Source organism: Osmerus eperlanus, chromosome 6 (assembly GCF_963692335.1).
Source record: "Osmerus eperlanus chromosome 6, fOsmEpe2.1, whole genome shotgun sequence".
Taxonomy (NCBI): Eukaryota; Metazoa; Chordata; class Actinopteri; order Osmeriformes; family Osmeridae; genus Osmerus; species Osmerus eperlanus.
The window spans coordinates 4,693,439-4,708,826 of record NC_085023.1 but is presented as its reverse complement, the minus strand read 5'-3'; the positions used below and the strand labels follow the sequence as shown (position 1 = coordinate 4,708,826).

The 15,388-nt window shown below is 46.1% G+C and overlaps 1 protein-coding gene and 1 long non-coding RNA gene across 2 annotated transcripts in view; one reads left to right on the top strand and one right to left on the bottom strand.

Annotated features, from left to right (window-relative positions):
* LOC134021969 (NACHT, LRR and PYD domains-containing protein 12-like) overlaps nt 1–15,388 on the top strand; it is a 267,074-nt gene that overhangs the window by 104,014 nt on the left and 147,672 nt on the right. The window lies entirely within an intron of this gene.
* On the bottom strand, nt 5,296–5,992 carry LOC134021980 (uncharacterized). The gene is made up of 3 exons (XR_009930602.1): nt 5,918–5,992; nt 5,563–5,665; nt 5,296–5,453 (listed from the first exon to the last, which is right to left on the bottom strand). It is a non-coding gene; the product is annotated as an uncharacterized LOC134021980 (long non-coding RNA).

Sequence of the window (15,388 nt, the reverse complement as noted above, 5' to 3'; positions counted from 1 at the left end):
CCTCTGAGCCACAGCCGCCCATCCCGGCACCCACAGCACTTTACATTATGCCTCTCATTCACCCATTCATACACACCCACTGCGACAGAGCTGCCATGCAAGGCTAGCCTGTTCATCGGGAGCAGCTTGGGGTCCAGTGTCTTGCTCAAGGACACTTGGACACACGGCCTGGAGGATCTCCAGGAGGCTGATGTGGGATGTTTGTTCTGGTTTCCTGCCTCTCGGTTCTTCTACCCTGCAGGTCTCCTTGCCCACTTTCTCCCGGACAACGTAAGGACCGTTGCCAAGGAGCCAGAAATGTACTTTCAGCAGTACGGACGAGGACTGGGAGTTTCTCACCTGGCTGGAACTCGCTGGGCTGAGTGGATATCAGGAGAAGACCATCACAGAGACTCACTGCCGTCCGGAACACTCTACTGTATCTGATCATTGTCAATAAACAAGTTATATTGCTGTTGGAGTGTAACGGTCCTGTTTGTTTTCCTAACAAACCTATAGCACAGGGAGGTGCGCGTTGACTCAGAAAAGGAAAGGTTCTAAGATTCTGATGTACTTATGTGTGTGTTGTGTTCAGAGGTGTCAAAAGTATTCACATTCATTACTCAAGTAGAAGTATAGATACTAGAGTTTAAAAATACTTCTGTAGAAGTTGAAGTATCAATTCAAGCTTTTTACTCAAGTAAAAGTATAAAAGTACTGGTTTCAAAACTACTTAAAGTATAAAAGTAAAAGTAGTAAGGGGACAAAATGCCATTAAGGACAAAAGCTTAGGCACAGGGGTCTATAATGCACGACCCCACCTCCCCCCCAAAAAACATTTTTCCAAAGGACATAATGACTTGTTATATTGAAATGTTAATGTTGAAAAATGTGGGCTGCACCTGTTTATGCCCATTGAAAATGAACGCATTTTAGTACAATGCAAATACATTAAAGAACCATATATGTGTAGCCTACTACTAAGCATTAACATGTGTTTCATGGAGCGGAAGATATGATGACTAGTTGCCTATAAGTATAATGCTGCAAAACGTCAAACTTCAGATGTATGTTATCAATAGCCTTTATTCAAATTAGACGGTGAGTTTGTGAAAGCCATTAGCTCGTGGTAGCCTACTTGGGTGCGCAGAGCTTGCAGCGCATTCGAAACGAGTTGTTTTTGCATCCAAACATGTGTGAAGGAATGATAACATACTGCTGATCAATGCTGCTATACCAATCACTACCTGAGCAGACATGTTATTGGGCTTTTCTTGAGTTTCTCTTTGTTTCAGCAATGTGCAGCTCCTTCATATGTGCAAATATTGTCCCTTCAAAGTGAGATACCTTTTGAGCACTATAAAACTAAGAAAGATATTAACAGGATATTATTACCTTATACATGTAAGGACTAAAACCCTCCGTCAGGAAGGGAACTGTCCCTAGAATAAGACTTTGAGGACAGGTGAATGATATCAGCAGTAATTGGTTTCTGGTCACCAGGTGAACCGAGGAAGCCGACATGAAGGCTTGTGAGTCTCCTGAGCGTGGAGTCTGGATCTTGGTTGAACAGGAGAACATGAGTTTGGGTCTTCTCGTCTCTTTACCTTCAACTCTAGTTTATGGTCAACCGGTGTTCAATCAACTATTGTTGCCTCAAGACGATTGAATAAAACGTATGGTTACATGGCTTGCTTCTATGTGTGCTCAGTGTCAATGAAGACTGCCTTCATTTTACAGTTGAAAACCTCAGGATCGCCTCTGAAGCATTAGCCCCTCCAGTGACTTGTACTGCTACCTAGCATGTTCCTGACAGCTGCAGAACTATGTTCTGTACCAGCTTGGCTGGAGGCAGCACGGTCCCCTGCAGTTCCACCAGCAATCCACTAGGGGGCGGACCACACACGCACAGCTAATGCACAAACCATCAGTGAGCAGATTGAATCATCATTGTCAAACGCTGTGACTGCTAATTGTAGGTTCTTAATTATATTTTTTATCGACTGTAAAGTCTATCTAGATTGCAACACTTTTGAACCATGTCATACAATGCCATAACTTTTATAATATTGATTTCACATATGAATATATCAAGGTTGAAATTGCTCGCTGTTAAAAGAGTCAAGTTGACACTTCATTTTGGTAGCTCTAATCTGCTACAGCACAACAGCGCTCTCCCCCCTCCCCACACCAGTGACCATGCTCACGGCCCGGACCCTTCCGGAACAGCACAGGGTTTCCCTGGAGCTGCTATCCGGAGCAATGACAGTGATGTATAAGACCCCATTGATATGTTAACACGACGGAACCTTGATCACCACTGGGTCTTCTGAGCCCTCTTGATGCTTTCCCATGACCATCCTCTTGCTCCTAAGAGGTCAAACCGTCTACGACACAGACCTGATGGCCAGCCCCCGTGTTCCTGTGAAAGACGCTTCTTTCACCCTCTTCAAGAAGGTTGACGAGGGCATGTGTGGTCCTGACGGCGTCAAGGTCATTGTGGGCCACCACTACGAACACTTTGAGAGCGTCAAGGTCATGCTCATGGCACAAAACAACAAACCTATCATGGAAGCGGGTCTTAATATCACCCGATTTTTCTTTCAACACATGCACCCTGGTGTTCACATACAAGATGTACTTGGATCTAGAGGCCAGCCTCTAGATCCAGGGTCTTGGTGCTGGTGAGGCCAGCCTCTAGGGCCAGGGTCTTGGTGCTGGTGAGGCTAGCCTCTAGGGCCAGGGTCTTGGTTCTGGTGAGGCCAGCCTCTAGGGCCAGGGTCTTGGTGCTGGTGAGGCTAGCCTCTAGGGCCAGGGTCTTGGTCCTGGTGAGGCCAGCCTCTAGGGTCAGGGTCTTGGTGCTGGTGAGGCCAGCCTCTAGATCCAGGGTCTTGGTGCTGGTGAGGCCAGCCTCTAGGGCCAGGGTCTTGGTGCTGGTGAGGCCAGCCTCTAGATCCAGGGTCTTGGTGCTGGTGAGGCCAGCCTCTAGATCCAGGGTCTTGGTGCTGGTGAGGCCAGCCTCTAGATCCAGGGTCTTGGTGCTGGTGAGGCCAGCCTCTAGGGCCAGGGTCTTGGTGCTGGTGAGGCCAGCCTCTAGATCCAGGGTCTTGGTGCTGGTGAGGCCAGCCTCTAGATCCAGGGTCTTGGTGCTGGTGAGGCCAGCCTCTAGGGCCGGGGTCTTGGTGCTGGTGAGGCCAGCCTCTAGGGCCAGCTTTGAGGCCTTGCCTCTGTCCAGCTTCCCCTCAGCAGCATGAGCCCCAGCCTCCCTCAGGGTGAGGTCGAGGCCAGACTCAGCCAGAGAAGCTGTGGACAGCTGAGATGTAGTCAGATGTCTGTTCTGACTGGTCTTCATGTCAGCTCCAGCACTGGCCAGGGCCTTGATCTCCTTCTGGTCCTGGACGATGGCCTTGATGGTGAGGCCTTTCTCCATTGAGGTAGGCCAAGACTGGAGGGAGAATTAAGGTTCAGTTGCCATTGAAAACAATCTTCCATTTTGGTCACAATTACACTGAACCCACAGCCAACTATGAATCAATGTGCTTTCTTCACCTTTTCTGCCTGGGGATCAGTGTCCACGGTGATGCTCTCCTTGAGGCTGAAGGAGCTCTCAGCACCTGGCTTGTTATGACCCTGTTGATAGACAGTTCAAACAGTGAGACTTAGTTTAAGAGCTAGTTTATGCCCACATGTTCTGGAGCTGTCGTGAGAGAAACGTGAAATGTGAGTGATTTTGACATCTATAAGCTCCAGACTGAAAACACAATGACCTTGTTCCCCCTTGCCACCTCATCCACCAACTTCCTGGTTGCCTCCAGAGAATGCAAGTTGTAGCTGTCATTCAGCAGGCAGAAAGTGGAAGACTCCACCTCAAACCTGTCAAAGACAGCCTTCACCACATCCCGGGCCAGAGCTGAGGTGATGAACACAATCTTGTGCACCGGGACGTCCCCGTACGGAGCCAGGACAGAGGTGACGGTGTCCTTCAGCAGCCACCGGATCTCCTCCATGGCGGCCTTGGCCCTCAGCCCGTCTACGGAGGTCCAGGTGGTTCCTCCCTGGGTACCTCCACCCAGCAGGTGGCGGAAGGTGATGGTGACCAGCCTGGGGGTGAGCTCTCCAGTTTCCTGCAGGAGACTGGGAGCTCCGGGGACCTCAGAGGTGGAGTGAGAGGGCATCAGGCTGTGAGGAAGGCCAATGAGAGCAGATGTCTGACCTCGGTCTCTACACACGGTCTGAACATCTTCATACTCCTATGAAGTCCCTCCATGGTGACCTTCACCAGAGAAAAATAGAAGAGAGTTAGAGAGAGTGACAGAGACAGAGAGAGAAAGAGATAGACAGAGACAGAGAGAGAGAGACAGAGAGACAGAGAGAGAGAGACAGAGAGACAAAGAGACAGAGAGAGAGAGAGAGAGAGAGAAGAGAGAGAGTGGAGAGAGAGAGAAGGGAGAGGCAGAGAGTGAGAGAGAGAAAGAGAGGAGAGAGAGAGACAAGAGAGAGACAGAGAGAGACAGAGAGAGAGAGACAGAGAGAGAGAAGAGAGAGGAGAGAGAGGTGAATGAGAGAGAGATGGAGTAGATAAGAGAGAGATGAGAGAGAGAGAGAGAGTGAGAGAGAGAGAGAGAGAGGAGAGAGAGAGAAGAGAGAGAGAGAGAGAGAGAGAGAGAGAGAGAGAGAGAAGAGAAAGTTGACAGACAGAGAAATACAGGAAATCCTTTGTTCCAGAATGTGATGTACTGTTTCTCTACACCAGGTTGTTGTCATGTACCTTTCTGCCAAACAGCCCAGAGAGGACGACACTCCTTCTCGGTCTCTCTGAGTATCTCCTCCTGGATCTTCAGCAGCTGGTCGCGTCTCTTCATATACCAGACCTGAGTACAGAAACACCATCAAAAGATCAATTGTTTTCTATGTGCAATCACACATTAACAACTTGAATAAATAAATGTAACTTGCACTGTTACTGGTTTCAATATAGAGATTGTAATACAAGTCTTTGGTTCTCTGGGAGTTTGTACTGTGAACAAGGTCCACTGTGAAGCAGTGGACCTGATGGCAGTCAGCTGTCGCAAGTCATGATTGCAGGCCCGGCACCTTCAAAATAGAAGAAATAAAAAACAGAGCAAACCATCACTTTTCTAATGACAATTGCTCTCTCTCTCTCTCTCTCTCTCTCTCTCTCTCTCTCTCTCTCTCTCTCTCTCTCTCTCTCTCTCTCTCTCTCTCTCTCTCTCTCTCTCTCTCTCTCTCTCTCTCTCTCTCTCTCTCTCTCTCATACACACACATTCACACACAACAATCACATATACACAAATGTGCACAGACATGTGATTTGTAAGAGAAAGACTAAGCCTGTCTCACTTGCTGATGAAGCAATGTTCTCCAGAGAGCCACTCGGTGATGTCCTTCAGAGTAACAGAGGATGGAACCGCTCCTTGCTCCAGTAAGGACATGAACCGCCTCATGGTTGTTTTCTGGGAGATAGTTGTGTCAATGTTTATGCCAGTCATCATATATAATGCCACTGTCATCAAGCACAGTGATACTGTTGCATTTGGTTCTGGTTTATCACCACAATCTTACCTCATCCAGACATTCTGGTGGTGTCAAAAAGTCATACAGCTCAGTGAACTTCACAGGAGCATGTGGATCAATGGTGGGAAGTTCCCAATTCATGGCTGCAGTTCTGTGTGGAGAGAAACATTTGGATCAAGACTACAGGGAGTAACATTGGCGTGCAGGTTTGGTAATGTCATGTTTTTATATTATATCTAATTATTTGTGTAGAAATATTGTTTTTGAGGACAGAAAAAACACACTACGTGAGACTGGTCTCCTGTTGAGACACTAAACGTCATGAATAGGCCTATATTTTTAACATAGGCCTAACATTGTTTTGTACATACTGTAGGCAATAACTATCTTAGGCTTAACTTACCTCACAGTGAAAGAGGAATTTGCTGGTTTGTCTTTCGTTTTTTGTATAATTGTAATTGTAAAGCGGCAGTGCTTGTCTTGTGTCGATGATTTCTGCTGTGTTTGGTACATCATATTCATGGTAACTTTAGAATGGAATGTTCGACACTGTAATTCTTTCATTGTGAAAATGGTTTGGAATTCCATCAAACGTGTTTGATCTTCTTGGGATTGTCATGGATACAAATAAATAAATAAAACATTTTAGCACCCTAATAGGTCAATCTTTTATTGAGTTAATGTTAAAAATCACAATAGTTACCAAGATATTTTGAATTATTATTGCTATTCAAAAATATGCATGTATTCCAAGAAATTCTCAAAAACAAAATGTACATTATGTAAGTAAGTAAGTAAGTAAAGTTTATTTGTATAGCACCTCTCGCAGATAAAATCACAAAGTGCTTCACAACAAAATGCCATATAACACTACAAATAAAGAATACAGAACATTTAAATAGAAATAGAAACATGACAGACAACCATAAAAAACCCTCAACTAACTAAAAGCCTGCTTGAATAGAAAAGTCTTGAGTTGCTTTTTAAAAGCTTCGCCAGAATTTGCACACCGTAGAAAGGGAGGCAAGGCATTCCACAACCTAGGGGCCACTGCTCGGAATGATCGATCCCCTCTAGTTTTAAAATGGGTACAGGGAACCACTAAAAGCTTCTGACCCAATTACCTCAAATTACGGGTGGGGGTATGAAGCTGTATTAAATCAGAAATGTAGGGAGGAACTTCTCCATTCAGGGCTGTGGTGAGGACCAGGATTTTAAATTGAATTCTGTACTGGACTGGTAACCAGTGAAGTGATGCTAAAACAGGTGTAATGTGTGCTCTTTTGTTAATGTGCGTTAAAAGCATTGCAGCAGAGTTCTGAGTTCTGGAGACGGTCGAGCTCCTTCTTGTTCAAACAGGTAAAAAGACTATTACAATAATCTAAACGAGAAGAAATAAAAGCATGAATAATCATCTCCAGTTCACCCTTGGACACCTTGGATGTAAATGATCATCAAGATTTTACTGCTAACTAAACTGTCATCCATCATGGGGAATCAAACATAGGTTTCAACTAATTAAATGTGACAAAAGACTGAGTGATAACTGATGGCTGAGCGCTCAGGCATTTCCCAACCCTCCCTGAGCCTCACCATGCCAGCTGGATGGAACGCTCTCATCCGTATGTCACCCCGGTACAGACACTTTTCCTTCACTGGCGCTGAGCAGGCCAACATTACACTGCAATTCGCAGTGATGAGCCGATTTCCTAATGTAATGGGAGCCATCGACTGCACTCACGTTGCTGTGAGGGCCCCATCTGATCATGACGTCACTCATGTGAACAGAAAACACTTCCACTCTATTCATGTGCTGTGATCTGTGATGCACTGATGTGTTTGACACATGTTGTGGCACGGTGGCCTGGCTCTACTCAGGATTCATTTCTCCTGTGAAACAGCAGTGTGGGGAACAGACTTCACACAGGTGCTGAGCAGGGTGGCTTATTGGTCACATGTGTCATTTAGGATCATTAGGCTACGGTCAAATGAGGCAATGATCTTGTATTGGCATCTGAGTATGGGGTTAATGTACACCCGTAGGTGACCATGGTTACCCGTTACAAACTTGGCTCCTCACCCGCTCACAAACCCCCAGAATGAGCAAGAGCGGCGCTAAAATGCTGTACATAGTGGGGCTGGGTCAGAGGTGGAGCGGACCAGAGGGCAGCTGAAAGGCCGTTGGTGCTGCCTGGATACAACTGGTGGCCCGCTGCTGTACAGACCACAGAAGGTGTAGGGCATTGGCAACTGTCTCTCAGATGGAGAGAGGGATGGAGAGAGAGACAGTGGGAGAGAGGTGAGTGTCTCTCAGATGGAGAGAGGGATGGAGAGGGAGACAGTGGGAGAGAGGTGAGTGTCTCTCAGAGCAGCCAGGGAAGCAGGTCTGGGGAGGACTCTAAGGGAGGGCTGGACCCTGAGCTGGCCACAGTCACACCCACCACACCAGGCAGTGCAGCCTCAACTGAATGTGTTCAACAACAACCTGATATTGCTGAGGAGATGGTCTCCATGCTAATGTTATCCGCACTAACCAACCCAACCAGAAATCTGCTTCGGGAGTTCCACTTTTGTCCACCAGATGTCAGTCTAAGACTGTGTAATACTTGTTCCTTTCGTAAGTAACTGTTCTAGATCTAAAGCAAAGCTGCTTGAAAACACACTGAATCATCAGTTTAGGTGTCAGAAACAGAACATAACCCCGCGATATTAATAATCATATCCTACTGAAATGTGAACATTAGCGCCATACATTACATATAGATTCATCTAATTGTAGCTTCTTAGCCAAATATTGTGGATTCATTCAAATCAACTATATAATGAAATAAAATGAAATAGATAATTACATTTCTTATGTGTGGTGTTTCTCCTGTGTGCTTGTCTCTTTTCAGGTCCTGCTCTCAGGATCAAGTTTCAGCTCCTCCTCCTGTTTCCTATTGGCTCATATAAGGAGGCGGGTCTGACGGAGGGGGGATATTTGTTTTCTAACCTGGAAGAACATGTGGACAAGATCCACCAGGACACGAAAAGGCATGAGCAGATAATCATCCCACATGACATCCCACCTACTCAACCACCAGAATTCTGAATCTGGACACTGACCCTCCAAAATGGAAGGAAGTAGAGAACGTGCAGATGGCGCAACGAAAGCCTCCGGGATACAGATCAAGTGCAGCAAGTAAGGCAGGACATCGCCGACGGTCTTGAGAACACCAACAAGACCCTACTGCCTGGGAAGCTCAAGCTCTGGTGCCTACAGTTTGGACTTCTCCCCCGGGTAATGTGGCCACTCACCGTCTGTGAGGTCCCAATAACAACAGTGGAGAAGATGGAGCGAGCCATCACCTCATACGTGAAGAAATGGCTGGGTGTCCCACCATGTCTGAGTAACATCGGCATCTATGGCAAAGGGGTCCTTGAACTACCTCTTACAAGTCTAATGGAGGAGTACAAGTGCTCTGAAGTAAGACTTCAGGTGAAATTGAAGGACTCCAAAGACCAGACCATTAGCAAGGCTGCACCTCCCCTACAAACTGGACGGAAATGGACAACATCCAAGGCTGTGCAGCGAGCAACATCAGCCCTGAGACACCCAGACATTGTGGGGAATATCCAGCATGGAAGAGGAGGCGTTGGCCTGGCAGCAAGCGGACCAACGTTCCATAAGGCAACAACGTCTGAACGCAGGAAGCTGGTGGTCGAGGAGGTGCGCAGACAGGAGGAGACTGCAAGAAGTGCAAAGGCTGTCTCTCCTGCTAAACAAGGGCAATGGACGCGGTGGGAAGGCCTGGAGAGGAGAAGGATCAACTGGAGGAGCTTTGGCAAATGGAGGCAAGCAACATGAGCTTCATCAGAAGAGCTGTTCATGATGTGCTTCCATCACCAAAGAACCTCCATCCATGGTAAGGCGAGGACCCGACCTGCCCCCTCTGCCCAGCTCCAGCGACTCTCAGGCATATCATGACAGGTTGCAAGACCAGCCTCTCACAAGGCCGCTACACCTGGAGGCGCAATCAGGTCCTCGAGAGCCTGGCTTCATTACCTTCAAAAACAAGCAATCCCGTTAAAACGGCAACATTCATCCGGGAGAGACAGAAAAGGCCCAAGCATCCTCCTACGAAGCCAGACACTGGACACCTAGCCATGGCCCGGGACTGGAAGATGCCTGTCCATATTGGCCAGCAACTCCTTTTCCCACCTGAGATTGTTTCTACCAACCTTAGGCCAGACATGGTACTCTGGTCCCCTTCACATCGTGTACATCACAGAGCTCACAGTCCCGTGGGAAAACTCTGTTGAAGAGGCCTGCGAGCGTAAGAAACTGCGTTCCACAGAGTTGGCTGCAGACGCAACTCAGCGTGGCTGGAATGCAAAAGTCTGGCCAGTTGAAGTGGGATGCAGAGGATTCGCGGCTTCTTCCACCATCAGGTTGCTGAGAGAACTTGGAATCCATGGACAGGCTCTGCGGCAGACCGTCCGAGCAGTTTGTCAAGCAGCTGAAAGAGGCAGCCAGTGGATCTGGATCAAATGGAAGGACCCTTGCTGGGCTATCACTTCATGAGAACTTCATGAGTTCATGTTGTTTAATTGTAACTTGTTTAACTACATGCTCTTATGGTTCTTCCCTTTGGCACTTATTTTGGTTGTTCACAATGTGTGCTTCATGTTTTGGCTACTCGCAATGTTTTGTGGCTATCTCGTTGTTATGATCAGTGACCTATGCCCTTTGTAAAGCTCTCTCTTGGAAGTCGCTTTGGATAAAAGCGTCTGCTAAATGAATAAATGTAAATGTAAACCCAATTCAGATCCCTCCAACATGAGGAGGGCATGTGAGGTATGAGGTCAGCTGTAGGGCTGGCTCAAGAGGACGCCCCTGCCTTGCATAGTCCCGTGGGAAATCTGAATTGGGCATGGGACACAAGCTAAGGCTTGATCACCCTTTAGCTGGCCACCTTGGATGAGGGTGTTTAGTGATTAAAGGCCGAAACAGCCACTGATTCGGAGGCACACTACTGAGGATGTGTCCCATCTTAACCCAGTTGAAGAAATAAACCTCCCATGCCACTCTGTCAACAACACGGCAAATCTCATGTGACTGCATACCATCTATTGGCACAATGGACAGTTTTAACATCTCGTCCCGTGTTTGATGATTCTGATTCCTAACCACATAATGACTCTAATCCCACAGTGCCCCTCTCCTTACCTGGTGTTGTTCACCAGGATAGAAACGATGTGATGGGATGCAGGCCCATGGGCAGCTTCATGATCCCCTTTCCACTGTATGAAGGTGGAAACAAACCAACACAAAGCTCTATACAGGGTACAGGCATAAAGACAACAAGATCTACTCCAGCTATTCTCCTACCAAGTACAAAGTCAACACGAAACCCAGTCCTCATACTAACAGCTCTTTCCACATCATGGATCAGTTCCCTCTCCTGGGGCTGAAGAAAGGTGCAGCTTCTATGGGAGGCAAGTCGTGCTGATGGTTGTGATAGGGGAGGCTGTTGATTGGATCTGGGAAGAGACCAATCAGACGGCGAATTGGATTGAGTGGGAGGGAATGAACAAACAAAACACAGACATCATCCAGACCAAAACTAGAGACATGATGTCTGGTGACGTAACGGTGTACTGTATGTGTGTGTATGTACTGTGTGTGTGTGTGCATGTGTGTGTATGCGGATCTGTGTGTGTGTATGTACTGTGTATGTACTGTGTGTGTGTGTGTGTGTGTGTGTGTGTGTGTGTGTGTGTGTGTGTGTGTGTGCAGATGTCTCAGCGGGCTCTGGTCCAGGAGCTGCTGTGTCCAGAGGGGGGCCATGGCCAGGCTGCAGCTGCTGAGGGCAGAGTACAGCAGTGCCCAGCTCAGCCTGCAGGAGGCGCTCAACCACAGCTTCCAGGAGCCTCAAACAACCTACAGACCAGGAGCAGCTACTGACACATCATTATGGGCTCTTTGTTGTATACATGAATAATCATCATTTAAAAGTAAACCTAGACTCACTGGAGGTTGTGGGAGATGTTCATTCAGTGCTGGAAAGCACACCACACGTGTTAACCAAATCAATCAAACGTTGTGTGTAATGTCATGTGTAACTGTCACACACTGAATGTGCAGTTCTTTGGATACCAGCCATTTAAAATGGATTCCACTGTCAAACGAATGGTAAAACGACACAGGGTGCATTAAAACAATGTATTAATAATAGATCAAATGAAGTAAGAACGTGGCATAAAAAGTAAAAAGGTACCGTGGTGCACATGAAAGTCCAGGGTCTCTAAAATACATCAAACACAACTCCAGAGGGCAGAGTTTTATGATGTGAGTAGCAGAATTCTATGATGTGAGTAGCAGAGTTCTATGATGTGAGTAGCAGAGTTCTATGGATGTGAGTAGCAGAGCTCTATGGATGTGAGTAGCAGAGTTCTATGGATGTGAGTAGCAGAGTTCTATGGAGGTGAGTAGCAGAGTTCTATGGATGTGAGTAGCAGAGTTCTATGGATGTGAGTAGCAGAGTTCTATGGATGTGAGTAGCAGAGTTCTATGGATGTGAGTAGCAGAGTTCTATGGATGTGAGTAGCAGCCGCGGGGGTTCCAGGGTCCGTCCTGCTGCTCTACTGCAGCCTCTGCTGCTCCTCCCTCGACCCGCTGCGGGCGCTGAGAGAGAAGGGAGCGTCTTCAGTCACGGTCCACCTGCACACAGGGCTCCTTCCCACCACTTCCACTCTTGCTCTTTCAGTCTCTTTCCTCTTCTTATCTGTGTTGGTCGGTGTTGATCAGATCTTTGCTCGACCTCCCGTCCTCCGTTTCCCGTCCGGGGGCTTGTCCTCTTTCTTTCTCTCCTGTTCCTTTCCTCCCTCTCCCCGTCCCCCCCGTCCCCCACCTCCTCCATCTTGGTTGCTCGCCCCTCCTTCCTCTCTCTCTCCTCCGTTCTGTGTCTTCTTGTTCACCCTTGTTAACACCGTCTCTTCTCGTCTCTCTCCTTTTAACACCATCTCCTGGCAGCTGTGGGGTGGGCTCCAATTTACTCTGGCTGTTGACAAATCGCCTTGATTCAATTTAAAACAGCAAAACTCTACACATGACTACAAACACAACAACTCAATAGTAGGGGATAATCATTGCTTTGCTGTAAGTGAAACCCACCTGTTTGTATCTGTCCATTTGTAGTATGAGAAGGCTAACAGGACATATTCACATGCCTGCATGAGTACCTGTCTTGTCTCACCTCCCTGAGAGCCCTGCATATCCCAGACCTGCTCAACGAAGGAGCAGACCTGATGTCTCGGGGACGAACCACCATTGGGGGTGGATGGACGAGGCCTCTCCTTCAGTGGAAGGATGCTCTCCCAAGTGACACTGACTGTCTCTCCACCTCCACCACCAAGAAAAGGCTCAAGACGCACTTGATCCGGGAGTACAACGGTACTTAGGAATGGTTCGCTTGACCCGATGTTAGTTTCCTCAAGGATCACAATGACTCTTGCTCAGAGACTTGTTGCTCTTGTGGTTAGTGGTAACTGATTTAAATTTTTTGTACTCGCTGTGATATATTGTTTTTATTATTGTTGCTTGTTTTTTCCACAGGTACACTTGCACTTATAGCAGTTCATGTTGTTTAATTGGGTGTGCTCAAGCCTTCGGCGAGAGCACAACCTTTGTTCTCACATATATATTATTTTATTATTTTATTTTTTATTTTTTTGCCCCCCTAAAACTCAGTCAATATTTGGCCTACATAGACAACGTAGGTGTCAAAAGTTTCGTCTTGGTAGCGATTGAGTTGCTTCTATTGGAATTTACGTTCCGTTGCATGGTTTGGGCTTAAGTTAAGTTTTTGTGGCGAAAAGTGAAGCTAACGGTGGCTAATTTGCTAGCCACAGTCACTGACGTTACTAACGTCACTAACGTCACGAAAACACGCGTGACTACCTTTGGCAGAACATTCGTTTCGCATCTGTTAACTTGGGGGATAGCTAGGCTAACTATAGCTTTACTGCAAGGCAGCTGCAGAAACGCCACAAGCAAAGAGGCCAGGGTGATAACTATTTACTCATTTTACTTTGTGATATGACACACAATTGTGATGTGTAATGTACAGTATAAGCTGATATTATTAAGGAAGTACATCTACTTTCGGAAACAGTAGTCTACTATTTCACTGAAGTATTAGCATCATGACATTAGCCTGTGTTGCCCGGGCAACACATACTACAGTGGTCTATGATGTAGCGTTATCTGTTTTCAATCGTTAAAATAAACATTCCTCACATATACATTTTCGTTGGAGGATTTATTATGACATTAGATTACAAGTAAACGATTTGTGAGTGAAATTATCATTACCTGTGGTTTCAATCCAGTGTATCACTGCAACGCTGTAGCCTACGCGAGACACTACAAAAACATCTACACAGCTGTAGGAAGTCAAACGGCGACAGAACATGTTCGGCACTCCCCTTACTTAAATCAAAAGTCTATCTAACTACTAACCTGAACTTCATTGCCACAGCCTAAACTTTGTCAATCTGTTCATGAAAATAATTAATTTCAGCCTAAACCGTACAACGGAACGTTAAATCCAATTCAACCAACGCAATCGCTACCGAGACGAACACAGCAGTAGTCTAGTACTGTACCGTAGTAGTACAATTTACCGGGGCAGCTTCTCCACACAGGGCTATATCGCATTTTGCGTTGTTACTGACAATGATCGCTACCAGTGAGCTTTTTATGAATGAGCGATTTTCCACTAAATAAATGTCAAGCTTATTTACGTTTTTGGGGGCATATTTTCAGTTATCAGATGGTACTGTTTGAATCGCGATTCCATCTTCTACTGCCGGTAACGTCGTAGAATAATCTTCAAAGGGGGTTCTTTATTAATGAATGAATGCAATATGAGTAGGCTAAATGCCTGAAAATATCACGAGAAGGGAACACTTAAAAGGACGTTTAAGTCATAGAGATTAGGTCAATTTTTACACCGGTCTGCCAAATTTATTCGTTTTGATTCATGTAAATGTAAAATGTAAGTGGACATTTACCAACAGGAAATGTCCACTCCCAACCTGCACTCATAAAGAGAAGAGGCAATACAGTAAGTGTAATGTATGTTATTTTATTGAGCAAATTGACTTGGTGAACAGTACTGTTGGGTGCTTGTTGTTTACTGTGCTGATTCACTGTGATGGGCTGTAACCTGCTGTAGACCTTCAGACCTTCAGTCAACATAGATGTAGTTCAGACTCACCTTCTGGTGGGTCAAAAGACCAAAAGACTGAAGTTACCAGACTCCAAACTATGGTGTGTGTGAATTATCCAACATTATGTTGGATTCATGAAATTATTGGAAAAAACATTGGTTGACAAAAACTTACTAATTACTAACATTTGTCTAATCAACAAAAAAATTGCGATCCCCCTGCAGTACCTCCCTGGTTAGAAAGAGTTGACAGGTGAAAGGTCATTCCCAGTGGCCTGTGTTGTTTATTCTCTCTGGTTTCCAGACCAGTGGGGATGAAGGAGAAGTAGAGACAGATATAATACTGAGATACAACCCTGGTCTCTGGTCATCTTTGTCAAACCCATGATTGTAAATGTGTTAAGGTGTTGTTGTTCCTGGAAGGAGCCTGAGTTGAGAGCTCTCATGTTCTGAGGAGAGAGTTTCATGTGATACAGTAGACCTTAGCATGTTCAACTTCCTCATTTGAACAGCAGTCAGGGTACAGGATGTAATATTCAGGCTGCTATTCTGCCTCCAAAAAAATGATCATAATTTAAAACTTTATATTAATCATGTTCATGAAATGTGACTAATAAATATTTTCTTCAGACCGACACACTGGAAGGCTGATATTTGCA